General features: G+C 41.7%; 11 non-coding genes and 5 pseudogenes across 11 annotated transcripts; all 16 read right to left on the bottom strand.

The window, feature by feature from the left end:
* Window positions 1-5,726: 5,726 nt before the first annotated feature.
* LOC142516508 (5S ribosomal RNA) lies at window positions 5,727-5,845 on the bottom strand. The gene has a single exon (XR_012812299.1). It is a non-coding gene; the product is annotated as a 5S ribosomal RNA (ribosomal RNA).
* A 685-nt stretch (window positions 5,846-6,530) lies between these two features.
* On the bottom strand, window positions 6,531-6,649 carry LOC142509079 (5S ribosomal RNA). The gene has a single exon (XR_012807267.1). It is a non-coding gene; the product is annotated as a 5S ribosomal RNA (ribosomal RNA).
* Window positions 6,650-7,332: 683 nt separating this feature from the next.
* On the bottom strand, window positions 7,333-7,450 carry LOC142508566 (5S ribosomal RNA). Its single transcript, XR_012806773.1, has one exon. It is a non-coding gene; the product is annotated as a 5S ribosomal RNA (ribosomal RNA).
* Window positions 7,451-8,132: 682 nt separating this feature from the next.
* LOC142516598 (5S ribosomal RNA) lies at window positions 8,133-8,250 on the bottom strand. Its single transcript, XR_012812384.1, has one exon. It is a non-coding gene; the product is annotated as a 5S ribosomal RNA (ribosomal RNA).
* Window positions 8,251-8,891: 641 nt separating this feature from the next.
* On the bottom strand, window positions 8,892-9,008 carry LOC142512359 (5S ribosomal RNA; annotated as a pseudogene).
* Window positions 9,009-9,693: 685 nt separating this feature from the next.
* LOC142514990 (5S ribosomal RNA) lies at window positions 9,694-9,812 on the bottom strand. Its single transcript, XR_012810859.1, has one exon. It is a non-coding gene; the product is annotated as a 5S ribosomal RNA (ribosomal RNA).
* Window positions 9,813-10,469: 657 nt separating this feature from the next.
* On the bottom strand, window positions 10,470-10,588 carry LOC142511836 (5S ribosomal RNA; annotated as a pseudogene).
* A 683-nt stretch (window positions 10,589-11,271) lies between these two features.
* On the bottom strand, window positions 11,272-11,388 carry LOC142508438 (5S ribosomal RNA). The gene has a single exon (XR_012806650.1). It is a non-coding gene; the product is annotated as a 5S ribosomal RNA (ribosomal RNA).
* A 681-nt stretch (window positions 11,389-12,069) lies between these two features.
* LOC142509721 (5S ribosomal RNA) lies at window positions 12,070-12,188 on the bottom strand. The gene has a single exon (XR_012807880.1). It is a non-coding gene; the product is annotated as a 5S ribosomal RNA (ribosomal RNA).
* A 565-nt stretch (window positions 12,189-12,753) lies between these two features.
* Window positions 12,754-12,872, bottom strand: LOC142516346 (5S ribosomal RNA). Its single transcript, XR_012812146.1, has one exon. It is a non-coding gene; the product is annotated as a 5S ribosomal RNA (ribosomal RNA).
* Window positions 12,873-13,555: 683 nt separating this feature from the next.
* On the bottom strand, window positions 13,556-13,673 carry LOC142510994 (5S ribosomal RNA; annotated as a pseudogene).
* Window positions 13,674-14,356: 683 nt separating this feature from the next.
* On the bottom strand, window positions 14,357-14,475 carry LOC142508577 (5S ribosomal RNA). Its single transcript, XR_012806784.1, has one exon. It is a non-coding gene; the product is annotated as a 5S ribosomal RNA (ribosomal RNA).
* A 682-nt stretch (window positions 14,476-15,157) lies between these two features.
* Window positions 15,158-15,275, bottom strand: LOC142508954 (5S ribosomal RNA). The gene has a single exon (XR_012807149.1). It is a non-coding gene; the product is annotated as a 5S ribosomal RNA (ribosomal RNA).
* Window positions 15,276-15,954: 679 nt separating this feature from the next.
* Window positions 15,955-16,073, bottom strand: LOC142510871 (5S ribosomal RNA; annotated as a pseudogene).
* A 682-nt stretch (window positions 16,074-16,755) lies between these two features.
* On the bottom strand, window positions 16,756-16,875 carry LOC142512123 (5S ribosomal RNA; annotated as a pseudogene).
* Window positions 16,876-17,554: 679 nt separating this feature from the next.
* On the bottom strand, window positions 17,555-17,673 carry LOC142509360 (5S ribosomal RNA). The gene has a single exon (XR_012807537.1). It is a non-coding gene; the product is annotated as a 5S ribosomal RNA (ribosomal RNA).
* Between the last annotated feature and the right edge of the window lie 1,001 nt (window positions 17,674-18,674).

Here is an 18,674-nt window from a genome sequence, read left to right as displayed (position 1 = left end):
ATTGCAGTGATCTCATTACGGAATTCATCGAAGTATACTCCCCATGTCTAGTCAGAAATATACAAATTCTGTAATAAATCTTTTGATTTCTATCTTTCTGTCTTCATTTATTGGCAATTCCGATATTTTAGTACAAGTTCTGCCAACATTTCAGTACCAATTCTGTCACAACTGATTTAATCTGTCTATATAAAAACTATATGTTCGAATTATCATATACTTTCTGTTACCTGAACGACTACTGAATCCATTTCTGTGCGCTTCTGACCCTAACTGTCATTTCCAATTCGAACTATTTGGTATAAACAATCAGTTAATAATATAAATTAAAGAAAAATACCTACCTGGTATTCGGTTCTGATTATCGATATCAAATTCTGTTGTACAATTCTGAAACATTTGACATTACAAGATAATCATTTTCATACAGTAAAAATCACATATCTGTCACCCTGATCGATGCTCTGCTCTGATTATCGAAATTAAGTTCTGGACATTCTGATTATATTTCTGAACTGCTGTAATTCTTGAATTCAGTTCTGATTCGGTTTGAATAATCTTTATCAAACACTGAATCAGAATAACCGTACTATCAAATCAGATTCGGAATATCAATAATCTATACTGATCTAGAAGCTAACAATTCTCAAGCAGTTCAAAACATACTCGGATAATACAATCTGCCCACTCTGACAAAATAAATTCTCTGATATTTCTGATATCGGTATGGTTCTCAGTCACTGATCACAATTTTAACTGTGTCAAGAACAATCGGTATACTAACTTCAGATATCGCACACTCTGAATACAATCTGTTTCAAGCAGAATTCATATCTGAAAAATTTCTGTATACAATAATCACATTTCTCAGAATATCCCATTCAATCTTCAGTTATTCGATTCAATCAATCAGATGCTGCGAATATATCAAAATATCATAGATACAACGAGCATGAAATCATCAGAATATCTCTGAACATACTGAAATATGCCAAAGAGAAACAATAAATCAGATGTAACTCCTTGTCGGTACTCTTCTACTGATCTTTTAATTCTTTCAATTCATTCAGTGTCATTCTGGACATTCAATATCATTCTGTACTGAATTCTAAAACAATAAACAGTATCTGGTCTCAATTCAATTCTGAAATCTATCTTTCTGATATAAAGCAAATCTGAAATCTTATCTGGGCAAACATCAGCTAACTCGTACATCATTGGCAAATCTGCCAATGCTAGACTCGATTTCAGTATGTCTACTGAATACATAAGGATGCCATCTGCTCCTTTCTGCAACAATCGAGTCCCTAGACAACATAAATATCAAAGGAATTTTGAATCTAGAATCCTTACCGTGAAATCTCTACTCATCAGCCATATCTGGTCTGAATCTTATACTCTCCTGAAAGGAATCTATAATAGTTCTGTACTTGTTCAGCATATTAATGTCAATCATGCAATCAAATCAGAAAACACAAGTACATCATAATTTAACTCGATCTCATTCTCATCTTACTATAGTATACAATATATCACAGAAATCTCTGATATCAATTTTTCTTTCCCAGAAGGTACAAAAATTAATACTACCGCAATACAGACCCAACAGGTACCGTATATATCAATGCAACTCAGTCAGAGACAATTGTAAGAAATTCATTAATATATATCAATACATATGCAATATAATCATAAAAGAACAGTACCTTCCACTATATCATCAAGTGCCTCTTGGGTCTGTTCCTCGGTCACTACCACCAGATGGTCTAGCTCTCTGAAATCTGCGGGAATCTCTCTGGGGACAAACTCTAGCAAAGTGTCCCGGCTGTCGGCAGATACGACAACTACCAGTCACTCCCTGGCATTTCCCTGTGGAATGTCTCCCTCCGCAAATCCTGCAATACACTCCAGTATAACTTGAGCTGGAACCACTGGAGCTAGTTGAACCGCTCAGTCCGCTCCTTAACTTCTTGAATGGTTTCTTTCGAGCTTTCAGCAAATCTTGCTTTCCATTCGTGCTGCCGCGATCAAATCGGAGAGGGGATTGCTGTGTCTGGGGTTGCATCGCACACACCCTTTTTAGTTGTCTTATCAGACTCGCCTCCACTCTCTTCGCTTTACTCAATGCATCAGAAAAATGATAAGGTCGCTGCATATTCATCAATGCAACTATCTCCGAGTTCAATCCTCTAATGAACTGATCCGCTACAGCTTCATCATTTCCAATTACATTAGGAGCAAAACGCAGTAGAGTAGAGAATTTAGCAACATATTCTTCAATAGTCAGTTGACCTTGTCTCAAGTTCTCAAACTCTGCTTTCTTGTCCTCTCGGTACGAAACTTAGAAAAATCTTCGATAAAATTCAGTTCTGAATATTTCCCACGAAATCACTGTACCTCTCTGTTCTAGCATTCTTTTACTTGTAATCCACCAACTCCTGGCAGTCTCTCGTAACTAGTGGAATATCAGTTTAATTCTCTGCTCATCTGAATAATTAAGTAAATCAAACAGTATTTCTATGTCATCAAACCAGTTCTCACAATCTTCAGACGTCTCGGTACCACTCAAGTTCGGCGGTTGAAATACCTGAAATTCTTTCAACTGTATTTCCATCTGAGTTTCTGATACATCTATCTGTTCAGTCGAAGTACTACCCCTTTCTGGAATTCTCCGTGGAGGTATATCTGCTTATCAAAACATTAGTACTCAAATACTACAAATCTGTTCCAAATCTTTCTCTGATCATCTTACTGCTGATCATGAATCAGATCTGATTCATACTCAATAATACATAATACCAACTCAAATCAGATAATCAGGTAACCATGTATTTCGAAGCAGTAAAGCATAATGTCATGCTAGCATACGCAATATCGTTCAACATTAAAATAATTCTCATGCTAGCAATCACATGCAAGGAAAGAAAACTCAATCTATCTACCCCGCTCATTCTCATCTATCTCAGTCTAAAGGATCTATCGCTCTGATACCACCTGTTGTGGGGTCCCGGACGCTAATCGTTTTCTTAATCATCTTTGGGAGTTAATTATCAATTCAGATAATCAGGGTCTAAAATTTTTTCTTTTTAAAATGCAAGTGCGGAGCATAATGGAATGTAACTAATATACATCTCATTATATAAGTACAATAATGTACAATAATTATTCAAACTAGTCTAAGGTTCAACTACTAAATTTTAAGTATTAAACCAAATCTACAATAAGTCCGTAATCACCACTCTAAACTCGTCTTCTCTCATCATCTTCTTGACCCCGATCCTGTCCCACCTGTTGTCATGCACACATACAAAACAAGACAACAGTCGGATACTCCGGTGAGAATAAATCCTAGTAGAAATAATGTATACATGCAGTTAACTGAATTAACATAAAAGCATGAATTATATCTTATCACATGTAGCATAATCAGACAACATGTATCAATACCATTCTGTAAATAAAACATGAATCGTAATCTACGAAACATAAATCAATACGGATCTGTAAATCAAATTCTAGTCTCAATATCTAAGACTCGACTCATCTCTCATTCTAATCTAGGGATCTTGATCTAATTTAGACTTCGGTATGCTGTATCGAATGTCTACAATAGACGTCGATCTACATCTAAGCTCATCGATACACCGTAAGTCTAGAGTCTACGCGGTTCTGTCAAAGACTCGGCGGTTCTGCCCTAGCTAGGCTGATCTGCCCTAGACTCAAACTCTGGCTCTGCTATAATTCAATAGACTAAACATATCAATCTGATAATCTGAAAATATCAATGCAATAAAGTAAAGTATGTGATTTTGGAAAACTCAAGTCAAACCTAACTCGAGTTGTGTAATCCCGAATCAACATTTATTTATACCTTTCTCTTCACGATCTGATGAAGAAGAAGTCTTGTATGTCAATCTGTCCATACCCAGTCTGGCAATGACAAGTCACATAAATACCATATCAGTATATAACTCAATTCAAGACCCGTTCTGATCAATACTCAAATCGGTATATAATCTGATCCATATCTGAACAAGGTACAATCTAATTCATATCAATGATATCACGATACAATCGAAATCATTACTGAATCTGATCAATCTCAATCAATACTGAATCTGATCAATATCAATCTACTGATGTTTCGACAGCATAACAATACAGTCTTGATACCCCGTCAATCTCAACATCACAGATATAATACCAGAATACATAATCAGTATCCGTACAATTCAAAATTTGAATAATAACACAACTCTGATATAGAATCTCAACTAAATCAACTCTGAAATTCATAATAATTGTATAACCAGTCTATTCTTTAATCTGACTTCAATTATACAATGCCTACTGTAGCAGGAACATCATATCTGATTCATATTCAATTCTGACAATATCATAAATTCAAATCATGTCTAAACTTAACAAAACTTACGTCCAGTTGTAGCTGTCGTCGCTAGTAACACGATACCGTACTCGGATTCAAAATCAGACAGACGGAATTTGCGTGGCGTTCAATTTTCGCACATCAGGAACTTGGAGCTTCGGTTCCTCTCTTCTTCTTATTTCTGAGAATTTGACGTTGCTTATATATATATATATATATACATATACACGTCGCACGGTGATGGCAAGAGGCATCCTTTCGTTTTGCATGCCTCGCGCATATGCGCGTACAAGGTCGCGCATATGCGCCTGGCTTTCTGCCCGGCACCTTGTGGTTTATCCTCTCGCGCATATGCGCGAGATTTTCTGTCTCGCACATTCCCTTACTCGCGCATATGCGCGCCTTCCGCCGCGCATGTGCGCCGAACTTTCTTGACGTTCCGCGCATTCAAGCCGCGCATGTGCGCCGATTATATTCTTCACACCTAATGTGATTCCTTCTTTCGGCTCTCCCGATCTGATCCGTTCCGTCTATAATCATCTTTAAATAAATAAATAAATCATTTCAGATTAATCTCAGATTACTCTCACAAAATCTCGGGCCTTACAGGAGTTCTGATGGGATCCAATGCATTAGTGCTGGTATAATCGCACCCGACATTGAGTGGGATGTTTATTTTTATATCCCTCGAGTACGTGTGGAGCGGGCGGCGATGGACAACACGCGGCACTGCTCTCGCCCAATCAGAACCATGAAGTTAAGCGTTCTGGCGCGATGGCAGAGCTAGGACTGGTGACCTCCCTGGGAAGACACCTCGTGTCGCGACCGTTTACGTAAATTAAGGCTAAAACAGTCGAAATAATTGTTTTTAATGAGTTAACCGTCTCCAGAGTAATCTGCATCATACCCTTCCGCACAGAACCGGCTCACGACAAAAAAAATCGCTAAATGTTCCCAGAAAATAGAAAAAAATAAGAAGAAGAAAATAGCGAATGTAAAAATATTATTATGCTTGGGATACGATAAAATGGAACCGGAATCAAATTTCAAACTTCCTAAGCGGATTTCTACAGGAAATGGAAGCTTAACAGAAGCGGAAAATCGCAAATTAGAGGGTCTTAGAGAAGAAATTCGGCTAAAATCTTGCCACCTCATTGCGGAGTAATGAGTCTCGTTCGTTTGCCCGTTTACAATCAAATTAGCCTACAATTTTGTCCAAATCCGGCAGTGCCCGAGCTACGTTGATTTCACATTGTTTATCTGGTCCCGATCGAGATTCAGATGATTTGAGCCGAAAATCGTCTGTCAACAAGTAATCAAAAATAGAAAAACATGAAAAGAGGTGCAACACGAGGACTTCCCAGGCGGTCACCCATTCTAGTACTGCTCTCGCTAAAGCACGCTTAACTTCAGAGTTCTGATGGGATCTGGTGCATTAGTGCTGGTATGATCGCACCCGACATTCAGTGAGATGTTTATTCTTCTATCCCTCGAGTACGTGTGGAGCGGGCGGCGATGGACAACACGCGGCACTGCTCTCTCTTAATCAGAACCATGAAGTTAAGCGTTTTGGTGCGATGACAGAGCTAGGAAGGGTGACCCCTCGGAGAAGTCCTCGTGTGGCCACCGTTTACGTAAATTATGGATAAAACAGTCGAAATAATTGTTTTTAATGAGTTAACTGTCTCCGGAGTAATCTGCGTCATACCCTTCCGCACTGAACCGGGTCACGACAACAAAAATCCCTAAATGTTCCCAGAAAATACAAAAAAAAAATAAGAATAATAAAATAGCGAATGTAAAGCTACTATTATGCCTGGGATACGATAAAATGGATCCAGAATCGAATTTCGAACTTCCTAAGCGGATTTCTCGAGGAAACGGAAACTTGACAGAAGCGGAAAATCGCAAATTAGAGGGTCTTAGAGATGGAATTCGGCTAAAATCTCGCCAGCTCATTGCGGAGTAATGAGTCTCGTTCGTTTGCCCGTTTACAATCAAATTAGCTTAAAATTTTGTCCAAATCCGGCAGTGCCCGAGCTACGTTGATTTCACATGGTTTATCTGGTCTCGATCGAGATTCAGATGATTTGAGCCGAAAATCGTTTGTCAACAAGTAATCAAAAATATAAAAACCCGAAAAGGGGTGTAACACGAGGACTTCCCATGGGGTCACCCATCCTAGTTCTGCTCTCGCCCAAGCACGATTAATTTCGAAGTTCTGATGGGATCCGGTGCATTAGTGCAGGTATGATCGCACCCGACATTGAGTGGGATGTTTATTCTTATACCCCTCGAGTACGTGTGGAGCGGGCGGCGATGGACAACACGCGGCACTGCTCTCGCCCAATCAGAACCATGAAGTTAAGCGTTCTGGAGCGATGAAAGAGCCAGGATGGGTAACCTCCCTGGGCATTCCTCGTGTCGCGACCGTTTACGTAAATTATGGATAAAACAGTCTAAATAATTGTTTTTAATGAGTTAACCGTCTTCGAAGTAATCTCCGCCATACACTTCCGTACAGAACCGGCTCACGACAACAAAAATTGCAAAATGTTTCCAGAAAATAGAAAAAAATAAGAAAAAGAAAATAGCATATGTAAAGCTATTATTTTGCTTGGGATACGATAAATTTGAACCGGAATCGAATTTTGAACTTTCGAAGCGGATTTCTCGAGGAAACAAAAGCTTAACAGAAGCTAAAAATTGCAAATTAGAGGGTCTAAGAGAAGAAATTCGGATAAACTCTCGCCAGCTCATTGCGGAGTAATGAGTCTCGTTCGTATGCCCGTTTACAATCAAATTAGGCTACAATTTTGTCCTAATCCGGCAGTGCCCGAGCTACGTTGATTTCACATGTCTTATCTGGTCCCGATCAAGCTTCCGATGATTTGAGCCAAAAATCGTCTGTCAACAAGTATTTTAAAAATAGAAAAACACGAAAAGGGGTGCAACACGAGGACTTCCCTGGGGTCACCCATCCTAGTATTGCTCTCGCCCAAGCACGCTTAACTTCGGAGTTCTGATGGGATCCGATGCATTAGTGCTGGTATTATCGCATTCGACATTCAGTGAGATGTTTATTCTTATAGCCCTGGAGTACGTGTGGAACGGGCGACGTTGGAAAACACGCGGCACTGCTCTCGCCCAATCAGAGCCATGAAGTTAAGCGTTCTAGTGCGATGGCAGAGCTAGGATGGGTGACCTCCCTGGGCAGGCCTCGTGTCGCGACCGTTTAAGTAAATTATGGATAAAACAGTCGAAATAATTGTTTTTAATGAGTTAACCATCTCCGTTGTAATCTGCGTCATACCCTTCCGCACAGAACCGGCTCACGACAACAAAAATCGCTTAATGTTCCCATAAAATAGAAAAAAATAAGAAGAATAAAATAACGAATGTAAAGCTATTATTAAACTTGGGATACGACAAAATGGAACCGAAATCGAATTTCGAACTTCCTAAGCGGATTTCTCGAGGAAACGGAAGCTTAACAGAAGCGGAAAATCGCAAATTAGAGGGTCTTAGAGAAGGAATTCGGCTAAAATCTCGCCACCTCGTAGAGGAGTAATATGTCTCGTTCGTTTTCCCGTTTACAATCAAATTAGGCTACAATTTTGTCCAAATCCGGCAGTGCCCGAGCTACGTTGATTTCACATGTCTTATCAGGTCACGATCGAGATTCAGATGATTTGAGCGGAAAATCGTCTGTCAACAAGTAATCAAAAATAGAAAAACACGAAAAGGGGTGCAACACGAGGACTTCCCAGGGGGTCACCCATCCTAGTACTTCTCTCGCCCTAGCACGCTTAACTTCGAGTTCTGATGGGATCCAATGCATTAGTGCTGGTATGATCGCACCCAACATTGAGTGGGATGTTTATTTTTATATCCCTCGAGTACGTGTGGAGCGGGCGGCGATAGACAACACGCGGCACTGCTCTAGCCCAATCAGAACCATGAAATTAAGCGTTCTGGCGCGATGGCAGAGCTAGGATGGGTGACCTCCCTGGGCAGTCCTCGTGTCGCGACCATTTACGTAAATTAAGGTTAAAACAGTCGAAATAATTGTTTTTAATGAGTTAACCGTCTCATGAGTAATCTACATCATACCCTTCCGCACAGAACCGGCCCACGACAAAAAAAATCGCTAAATGTTCCCAGAAAATAGAAAAAAATAAGAAGAAGAAATAGCGAATGTAAAGGTATAATTATGCCTGGGATACGATAAAATGGAACCGGAATCGAATTTCGAAATTCCTAAGCGGATTTTTCGAGGAAACGGAAGCTTAACAGAAGCGGAAATCGCAAATTCGAGGGTCTTAGAGAAGGAATTCGGCTAAAATCTTGCAACCTCATTGCCGAGTACTGAGTCTCGTTCGTTTGACTGTTTACAATCAAATTAGCCTACAATTTTGTCCAAATCCGGCTGTGCCTGAGCTACGTTGATTTCAAATGTTTTACCTGGTCCCGATCAAGATTCAGATGATTTGAGCCGAAAATCGTCCGTCAACACGAGGACTACCTAGGGGGTCACACCATCCTAGTACTGCTCTCGCCCAAGCACGCTTAACTTCGGAGTTCTGACGGGATCCGGTGCATTAGTGCTGGTATTATCACACCCGACATTCAATGAGATGTTTATTCTTATATCCCTCGAGTACGTGTGGAGCGGGCGGCGATGGACAACACGCGACACTGCTCTCGCCCAATCAGAACCATGAAGTTAAGCGTTTTGGTGCGATGGAAGAGCTAGGATCGGTGACCTCCCTGGGCAGACCTCATGTCGCGACCGTTTAAGTAAATTATGGATAAAACAGTCGAATAATTGTTTTTAATGAGTTAACTGTCTCCGTTGTAATCTGCGTCATACCCTTCCGCACAGAACCGGCTCACGACAACAAAAATCGCTAAATGTTCCCAGAAAATAGAAAAAAAAATAAGAAGAAGAAAATAGCGAATGTAAAGCTATTATTATGCTTGGGATACGATAAAATGGAACTGGAATCGAATTTCGAACTTCCTAAGCGGATTTCTCGAGGAAACGGAAGCTTAAAAGAAGCGAAAAATCGCAAATTAGAGGGTCTTAGAGAAGGAATTCGGCTAAACTCTCGCCAGCTCATTGCAGAGTAATGAGTCTCGTTCGTTTGCCCATTTACAACAAAATTAGCCTACAATTTTGTCAAATCCGACAGTGCCCGAGCTACGTTGATTTCACATGTCTTATCTGGTCCCGATCGAGATTCAGATGATTTGAGCCGAAAATCATCTGTCAACAAGTAATCAAACATAGAAAAACACGAAAAGGGGTGCAACACGAGGACTTCCCAGGCGGTGACCCATTCTAGTACTGCTCTCGCCCAAGCACTCTTAACTTCGGAGTTCTGATGGGATCTGGTGCATTAGTGCTGGTATGATCGTACCCGAAATTGAGTGGGATGTTTATTCTTATATCCCTCGAGTACGCGGCACTACTCTCTGCCAATCAGAACCATGAAGTTAAGCGTTTTGGTGCGATGACAGAGCTAGGATGGGTGACCTCTCTGAGAAGTCCTCGTGTGGCGATCGTTTACGTAAATTATGGATAAAAAAGTCGAAATAATTGTTTTTAATGTGTTAAGTGTCTCTGGAGTAATGTGCGTCATACCCTTCCGCACAGAACCGGCTCACGAAAACAAAAATCGCTAAATGTTCCAAGAAAATAGAAAAAAAAAATAAGAAGAAGAAAATAGCGAATGTAAAGCTATTATTATGCTTGGGATACGTTAAAATTGAACCGAAATCGAATTTCGAACTTCCTAAGCGGATTTCTCGAGGAAACGAAAGCTTAACAGAAGCGGTAAATCACAAATTAGAGGGTCTTAGAGAAGGAATTCGGTTAAAATCTCGTCAGCTCATTGCGGAGTAATGAGTCTCGTTCGTTTGCCCGTTTACAACCAAATTAGCCTACAATTTTTTCCAAATCCGGCAGTGCCGGAGCTACGTTGAATTCACATGTCTTATCTGGTCCTGATCGAGATTAAGATGATTTGAGCCGAAAATCTTCTGCTAACAAGTAATCAAAAATAGAAAAACAAGAAAAGCGGTGCAACACGAAAACTTCCTAGGGGGTCACCCATCCTAGTACCGCTATCACCCAGGCACGCTTGACTTCGGAGTTCTGATGGGATCCGATGAATTAGTGTTGGTATTATCGCACCCGACATTGACTGGGATGTTTATTCTTATACCCCTCGAGTACGTGTGGAGCGGGCGGTGATGGACAACACGCGACACTGCTCTCGCCCAATCAGAACCATGAAGTTAAGCGTTCAGGAGCGTTGACAGAGCCAGGATGGGTGACCTCCCTGGGCATTCCTCGGGTCGCGACCGTTTACGTAAATTATGGATAAAAAGTCGAAATAATTGTTTTTAATGAGTTAACCGTCTCCGGAGTAATCTGCGTCATACCCTTCCGCACAGAACCGGCTCACGACAACAAAAACTGCTAAATGTTCCCAGAAAATAGGAAAAAAAATAAGAAGAAGAAAATAGCGAATGTAAAGCTATTATTATGCCTGAGATACGATAAAATAGAACCGGAATCGAATTTCGAACTTTCTAAGCGGATTTCTAGAGGAAACAAAAGCTTAACAGAAGCGGAAAATCGCAAATTAGAGTGTCTTAGAGAATGAATTCGGCTAAAATTTCGCCAGCTTATTACAGAGTAATGATTCTCGTTCGTTTGTCCGTTTACAATCAAATTAGCCTACAATTTTGTCCAAATCCGGCAGTGCCCGAGCTACGTGGATTTCACATGTCTTATCTGGTCACGATCGAGATTCAGATGATTTGAGCCGAAAATCGTCTGTCAACAAGTAATCAAAAATAGAAAAACACGAAATGGTCTGCAACACGAGGACTTCCCAGGGGGTCACCCATCCTAGTACTGCTCTCGCCCAAGCACGCTTAACTTCGGAGTTCTGATGGGATCCAAAATTAGTGCTGGTATGATCGCACTCGATATTGAGTGGGATGTTTATTGTTATATCCCTCGAGTACGTGTGGAGCGGGAGGCGATGGACAACACGCGGCACTGCTCTCGTCCAATCAGAACCATGAAGTTAAGCGTTCTGGCGCGATGGCAGAGCTAGGATGGGTGACTTCCCTGGGCAATCCTTGTGTCGCGACCGTTTACGTAAACTATGTATAAAACAGTCAAAACAATTGTTTTTAATGAGTTAACGGTCTCCGGAGTAATCTACGTCATACCCTTCCGCACCGAACTGGCTAATGACAACAAAAATCGCTAAATGTTCCTAGAAAATATAAAAAAATAAGAAGAAAAAAATATCGAATGGAAAGCTATTATTATGCTTGGGATACGATAAAATGGAACCGGAATCGAATTTCGAAATTCCTATGCGGATTTCTCAAGGAAACGGAAGCTTAACAGAAGTGAAAAATCGCAAATTAGAGGGTCTTAGAGAAGGAATTCAGCTAAAATCTCACCACCTCATTGCAGTGTAATGAGTCTCGTTCGTTTGCCCGTTTACAATCAAATTAGCCTACAATTTTGTCCAACTCCGGCAGTGCCCGTGCTACGTTGATTTCACATGTCTTATCTGGTCCCGATCGAGATTAAGATGATTTGAGCCGAAAATCATCTCTCAACATGTATCAAAAATAGAAAAACACGAAAAGGCATGCAACCCGAGGACTTCCCAGGGGGTCACCAATCCTAGTACTTCTCTCACCCAAGCACGCTTAACTTCGGAGTTCTGATGCGATCCGGTGAATTAGTGCTGATATGATCGCACCCGACATTGAGTGGGATGTTTATTCTTATATCCCTCGAGTCCGTGTGAAGCGGGCGGCGATGGACAACACGCGGCACTGCTCTCGCCCAATCAGAACCATGATGTTAACCGTCACCGGAGTAATCTTCGTCGAACCCTTCCGCGCAGAACCGGCTTACGATAACAAAAATCGCTTAATTTTCCCAGAAAATAGAAAAAAATAAGAAGAAGAAAATAACGAATGTAAAGCTATTATTATACTTGGGATACGATAAAATGGAACCGAAATCGAATTTCGAAATTCCTAAGCGGATTTCTCAAGGAAACGGAAGCTTAACAGAAGCGGAAAATCGCAAATTAGAGGGTCTTAGAGAAGGAATTCGGCTAAAATCTCACCAGCTCATTGCAGAGTAATGAGTCTCGTTCGTTTGCCCGTTTACAATAAAATTAGGCTACAATTTTGTCCAAATCCGGCAGTGCCCGAGCTACGTTGATTTCACATGTCTTATCTGGTCCTGATCGAGATTCCGATGATTTGAGCCGAAAATCGTTTGTCAACAAGTAATCAAAAATAGAAAAACACGAAAAGGGGTGCAACGCAAAAACTTCCCAAGGGGTCACCCATCCTAGTACTGCTCTCGCCCAAGCACGCTTAACTTCGGAGTTCTGATGGAATCCGGTGCATTAGTACTGGTATGATCGCCCCCCGACATTGAGTGGGATGTTTATTCTTATATCCCTCGAGTATGTGTGGCGCGGGCGGAGATGGACAACACACGGCACTGCTCTCGCCCAATCAGAACCATGAAGTTAAACGTTCAGGAGTGATGGCAGAGCTAGGAAGGGTGACCTCCCTAGGCATTCCTCGTGTCGCAACCGTTTACGTAAATTATGGATAAAGCAGTCAAAATAATTGTTTTTAATGAGTTAACCGTCTCCGGAGTAATCTTCGTAATACCCTTCTGCACAGAACCGCTCAAGACAACAAAAATCGCTAAATGTTCCCAGAAAATAGAAAAAAATTAAGAAGAAGAAAAGAGCGAATTTAAAGCTATTATTATGCCTGGGATACGATAAAATGGAACCGGAATCGAATTTCGAACTTCCTAAGCGGATTTCTACAGGAAATGGAAGCTTAACATAAGCGGAAAATCGCAAATTAGAGGGTCTTAGAGAAGGAATTCGGCTAAAATATCGTCAGCTCATTGCGTAGTAATGAGTCTCGTTCGTTTGCCCGTTTACAATCAAAATAGCATACAGTTTTGTCCAAATCCGGCAGTGCCCGAGCTACGTTGGTTTCACATGTCTTATCTGGTCCCGATCGAGATTCAGGTGATTTGAGCCGAAAATGTTCTGTCTACAAGTAATAAAAAATAGAAAAACATGAAAAGGGGTGCAACACGATGACTTCCCTGGGGTCACCCATCCTGGTACTGCTCTCGCTCAAGCACGCTTAACTTCCGAGTTCTGATGGGATCCGGTGCATTAGTGCTTGTATGATCGCACCCGACATTGAGTGGGATGTTTATTCTTATATCCCTCGAGTACGTGTGGAGCAGGCGGCGATGGATAACACGCGGCACTGCTCTCGCCCAATCAGAACCATGAAGTTAAGCGTTCTGGCGCGATGGCAGAGCTAGGATGGGTGACCTCCCTGGGTAATCCTCGTGTCGCGACCGTTTACGTAAATTATGGCTAAAACAGTCGAAATAACTGTTTTTAATGAGTTAACCGTCTCCGAAGTAATCTGCATCATACCCTTCCGCACAGAACCGGCTCACGACAACAAAAATTGCTAATTGTTCCCAGAAAATAGAAAAAAAATAAGAAGAAGGAAATAACGAATGTAAAGCTATTATTATGCCTGGGATACGATAAAATGGAACCGGAATCGAATTTCGAACTTCCTAAACGGATTTCTCGAGGAAACGGAAACTTGACAGAAGCGGAAAATCGCAAATTAGAGGGTCTTAGAGAAGGAATTCAGCTAAAATCACGCCAGCTCATTGCGGAGTAATGAGTCTCGTTCGTTTGTCCGTTTAGAATCAAATTAGCCTTCAAATTTTTCCAAATCCGGCAGTGCCCGAGCTACATTGATTTAACATGTCTGATCATGTCCCGATCGAGATTCTGATGATTTGAGCCGAAAATCTTCTATCAACAAGTAATCAAAAATAGAAAAACACGAAAAGGGGTGTAACACGGGGACTTCCCAGGGGGTCACCCACCCTAGTACTGCTCTCTTCCAAGCACGATTAACTTTAGAGTTCTGATGGGATCTGGTGCATAAGTGCTGGTATGATCGCACCCGACATTGACTGGGATGTTTATTCTTATACCCCTCGTGTATGTGTGGAGTGGGCGGCGATGGACAACACGCGGCACTGCTCTCGCCCAATGAGAACCATGAAGTTAAGCGTTCTGGAGTGATGACAGAGCCAGGATGGGTGACCTCCCTGGGCATTCCTTGTGTCGCGACCGTTTACGTAAATTATGGATAAACCAGTCTAAATTATTTTTTTAATGAGTTAACCGTCTCCGGAGTAATCTGCGTCATACACTTCCGCACAGAACCGGCTCACGACAACAAAAATTGCTAAATGTTTCAAGAAAATAGAAAAAAAAATAAGAAAAAGAAAATAGCGAATGTAAAGCTATTATTATACCTGGGATACGATAAAATGGAACCGGAATCAAATTTCGAACTTTCTAAGTTGATTTCTCGAGGAAACGAAAGCTTAACAGAAGCGGAAAATCGCAAATTAGAGGGTCTTAGAGAAGGAATTCGGCTAAATTCTCACCAGATCATTGCAGGGTATTGAGGCTCGTTTGTTTGCCTGTTTACAATCTAATTAGGATACAATTTTGTCCTAATCCGGCAGTGCCCGAGGTACGGTTATTTCACATGTCTTATCTGGTCCCGATCGAGATTCAGATGATTTGAGCCAAAAATCGTCTGTCAACAAATATCAAAAATATAAAAACACGAAAAGACGTGCAACACGAGGACTTCCCAGGGGTCACCCATCCTAGTACATCTCTCGCCCAATCACGCTTAACTTCGGAGTTCTGATGGGATCCGGTGAATTAGTGCTGGTATGATCGCCCCCGACATTGAGTGGGATGTTTATTCTTATATCCCTCGAGTACGTGTGGAGCGGGCAGTGATGGACAACACGCGGCACTGCTCTCGTCCAATCAGAACCATGAAGTTAAGCGTTCTGGCGCGATGGCAGAGCTAGGATCGGTGACTTCCCTGGGCAGTCCTTGTGTCGCGACCGTTTACGTAAACTATGGATAAAACAGTCGAAATAATTGTTTTTAATGAGTTAACCGTCTCCGGAGTATTCTGCGTCATACCCTTCCGCACAGAACTGGCTCACGACAACAAAAATCGCTAAATGTTCCAAGAAAATATAAAAAAATAAGAAGAAAATAGCGAATGGAAAGCTATTATTATGCTTGGGATACGATAAAATGTAACCGGAATCGAATTTCGAACTTCCTAAGCGGATTTCTCTAGGAAACAGAAGCTTAACAGAAGCGAAAAATCGCAAATTAGAGGGTCTTAGAGAAGGAATTCGGCTAAAATCTCACCACCTCATTGCGGAGTAATGAGTCTCGTTCGTTTGCCCGTTTACAATCAAATTAGCCTACAATTTTGTCCGAATCCGGCAGTGCTCGAGCTACGTTGATTTCACATGTCTTATTAGGTCCCGATCGAGATTCAGATGATTTGAGCCGAAAATCTTCTATCAACAATTAATCAAAAATACAAAAACACGAAAAGGCGTGCAACACAAGGACTTCCCTGGGGGTCACACATCCTAATACTGCTCTTGCCCAAGCACGCTTAACTTCGTAGTTCTGATGGGATCCGGTGAATTAGTGCTCGTATGATCGCACTCGATATTGAGTGGGATGTTTATTTTTATATCCCTCGAGTACGTGTGGAGCGGGCGCCGATGGACAACACGCGGAACTGCTCTCGTCCAATCAGAACCATGAAGTTAAGCGTTCTGGCGCGATGGCAGAGCTAGGATGGGTGAATTCCCTGGGCAGTCCTTTTGTCGCGACCGTTTACGTAAACTATGGATAAAACAGTCAAAATAATTGTTTTTAATGAGTTAACCGTCTCCGGAGTAATTACGTCATACCCTTCCGCACAGAACTGGCTCACGACAACAAAAATCGCTAAATGTTCTCAGAAAATATAAAGAAATAAGAAGAAAAAAATAGCGAATAGAAAGCTATTATTATGCTTGGGATACGATAAAATGGAACCGGAATCGAATTTCGAACTTCCTAAGAGGATTTCTCAAGGAAACGGAACCTTAACAAAAGCCGAAAATCGCAAATTAGAGGGTCTTAGAGAAGGAATTCGGCTAAAATCTCACCACCTCATTGCGGAGTAATGAGTCACGTTCGTTTTTCCCGTTTACAATCAAATTAGCCTACAATTTTGTCCAAATCCGGCAGTGCCCGAACTACATTGATTTCAAATGTCTTATCTGGTCCCGATCGAGATTCAGATGATTTGAGCCGAAAATCGACTGTCAACAAGTAATCAAAAATTGAAAAACACGAAAAGGGGTGCAACAAGAGGACTTTCCCAAGGGGTCATCCATCCTAGTACTGGTCTCGCCCTAGCACGCTTAACTTCGGAGTTGTGATGGGAACCGGTGCATTAGTGCTGTTATGATCACACCCAACATTGAGTGGGATGTTTATTTTTATATCACTCGAGTACGTGTGGCGCGGGCGGCGATGAACAACACGCGGCACTGCTCTCGCCCAATCAAAACCATGAAGTTAAGCGTTCTGGCGTGATGGCAGAGCTAGGATCGGTGACCTCCCTGGGAAGTCCTCGTGTTGCGACCGTTTACGTAAATTATGGATAAAACAGTCGAAATAATTGTTTTTAATGAGATAACCGTCTTCGGAGTAATCAGCGTCATTCCCTTCCGCACAGAACCGGCTCACGACAACAAAAATCGCTAAATGTTCCCAGAAAATAGAAAAAATAAGAAGAAAAAAATAGCGAATGTAAAGCTATTATTATGCCTGGGATACGATAAAATTGAACCGGAATAGAATTTCGAACTTCTAAGCGGATTTCTCGAGGAAACGGAAGCTTAACAGAAGCGAAAAATATCAAATTAGAGGGTATTAGAGAAGGAATTCGGCTAAATTCTCGCCATCTTATTGCGTAGTAATGAGTCCCGTTCGTTTGCCCGTTTACAATCAAATTAGGCTACAATTTTGTCCTAATCCGGCAGGGCCCGAGCTACGTTGATTTCACATGTCTTATCTGGTCACGATTGAGATTCAGATGATTTGAGCCAAAAATCGTCTTTCAACAAGTAATCAAAAATAGAAAAACAAGAAAAAGGTGCAACATGAGGACTTCCCGAGGGGTCACCCATCCTAGTACTGCTCTCGCCTAAGCACGCTTAACTTCGGAGTTATGATAGGATCCGGTGCATTAGCGCTAGTATGATCGCACCCGATTTTGAGTGGGATGTTTATTCTTATATCCCTCGAGTACGTGTGGCGCGGGCGGCGATGGACAACACGCGACACTGCTCTCGCCCAATCAAAACCATGAAGTTAAGCGTTCTGGCGTGATGGCAGAGCTTGGAAGGGTGACCTCCCTGGGAAGTCCTCGTGTCGCGACCGTTTACGTAAAATATGGATAAAACAGTCAAAATAATTGTTTTAATGAGTTAACCGTCTCTGGAGTAATCTACGTCATACCCTTCCGCACAGAACCGACTCACAACAACAAAAATCGCTAAATGTTCCCAAAAAATAGAAAAAAAAAGAAGAAGAAAATAGCGAATATAAAGCTATTATTATGCTTGGGATACGATAAAATGGAAGCGAAATCGAATTTCGAACTTCCTAAGCGGATTTGTCAAGGAAACGGAAGCTTAACAGAAGCGGAAAATCGCAAATTAGAGAGTCATAGAGAAGGAATTCTGCTAAAATCTCGCCAGCTCATTGCGGAGTAATGAGTCTCGTTCGTTTTCCCGTTTACAATCAAATTCGCCTACAATTTTGTCCAAATCCGGCAGTGCCAGAGCTACGTTGATTTCACATGTCTTATCTGGTCCCGATCAAGATTCAGATAATTTGAGCCGAAAATCGTCTTTCAACAAGTAATCAAAAATAGAAAAACTCGAAAAGGCGTGCAACACGAGGACTTCCCAGGGGGTCATTGCTCTCGCCCAAGCACGCTTAACTTCGGCAATCTGATGGGATCCGGTGCATTAGTGCTGGTATGATCGCACCCGACATTGAGTGGAATGTTTATTCTTATATCCCTCGAGTACGTGTGGAGCGGGCGGGTATGGACAACACGCGGCACTGCTCTCGCCCAATCAGAACCATGATGTTAAGCGTTCTGGCGCAATGGCAGAGCTAGGATGGGTGACCTCCCTGGGCATTCCTCGTGTCGCGGCCGTTTACGTAAATTATGGATAAAACAGTCTAAATAATTGTTTTTA

This window comes from Primulina tabacum, chromosome 10 (assembly GCF_025594145.1).
Source record: "Primulina tabacum isolate GXHZ01 chromosome 10, ASM2559414v2, whole genome shotgun sequence".
Taxonomy (NCBI): domain Eukaryota; kingdom Viridiplantae; phylum Streptophyta; class Magnoliopsida; order Lamiales; family Gesneriaceae; genus Primulina; species Primulina tabacum.
The sequence above is the reverse complement of the archived record's forward strand: the minus strand, read 5'-3'. Positions and strand labels throughout refer to the sequence as shown.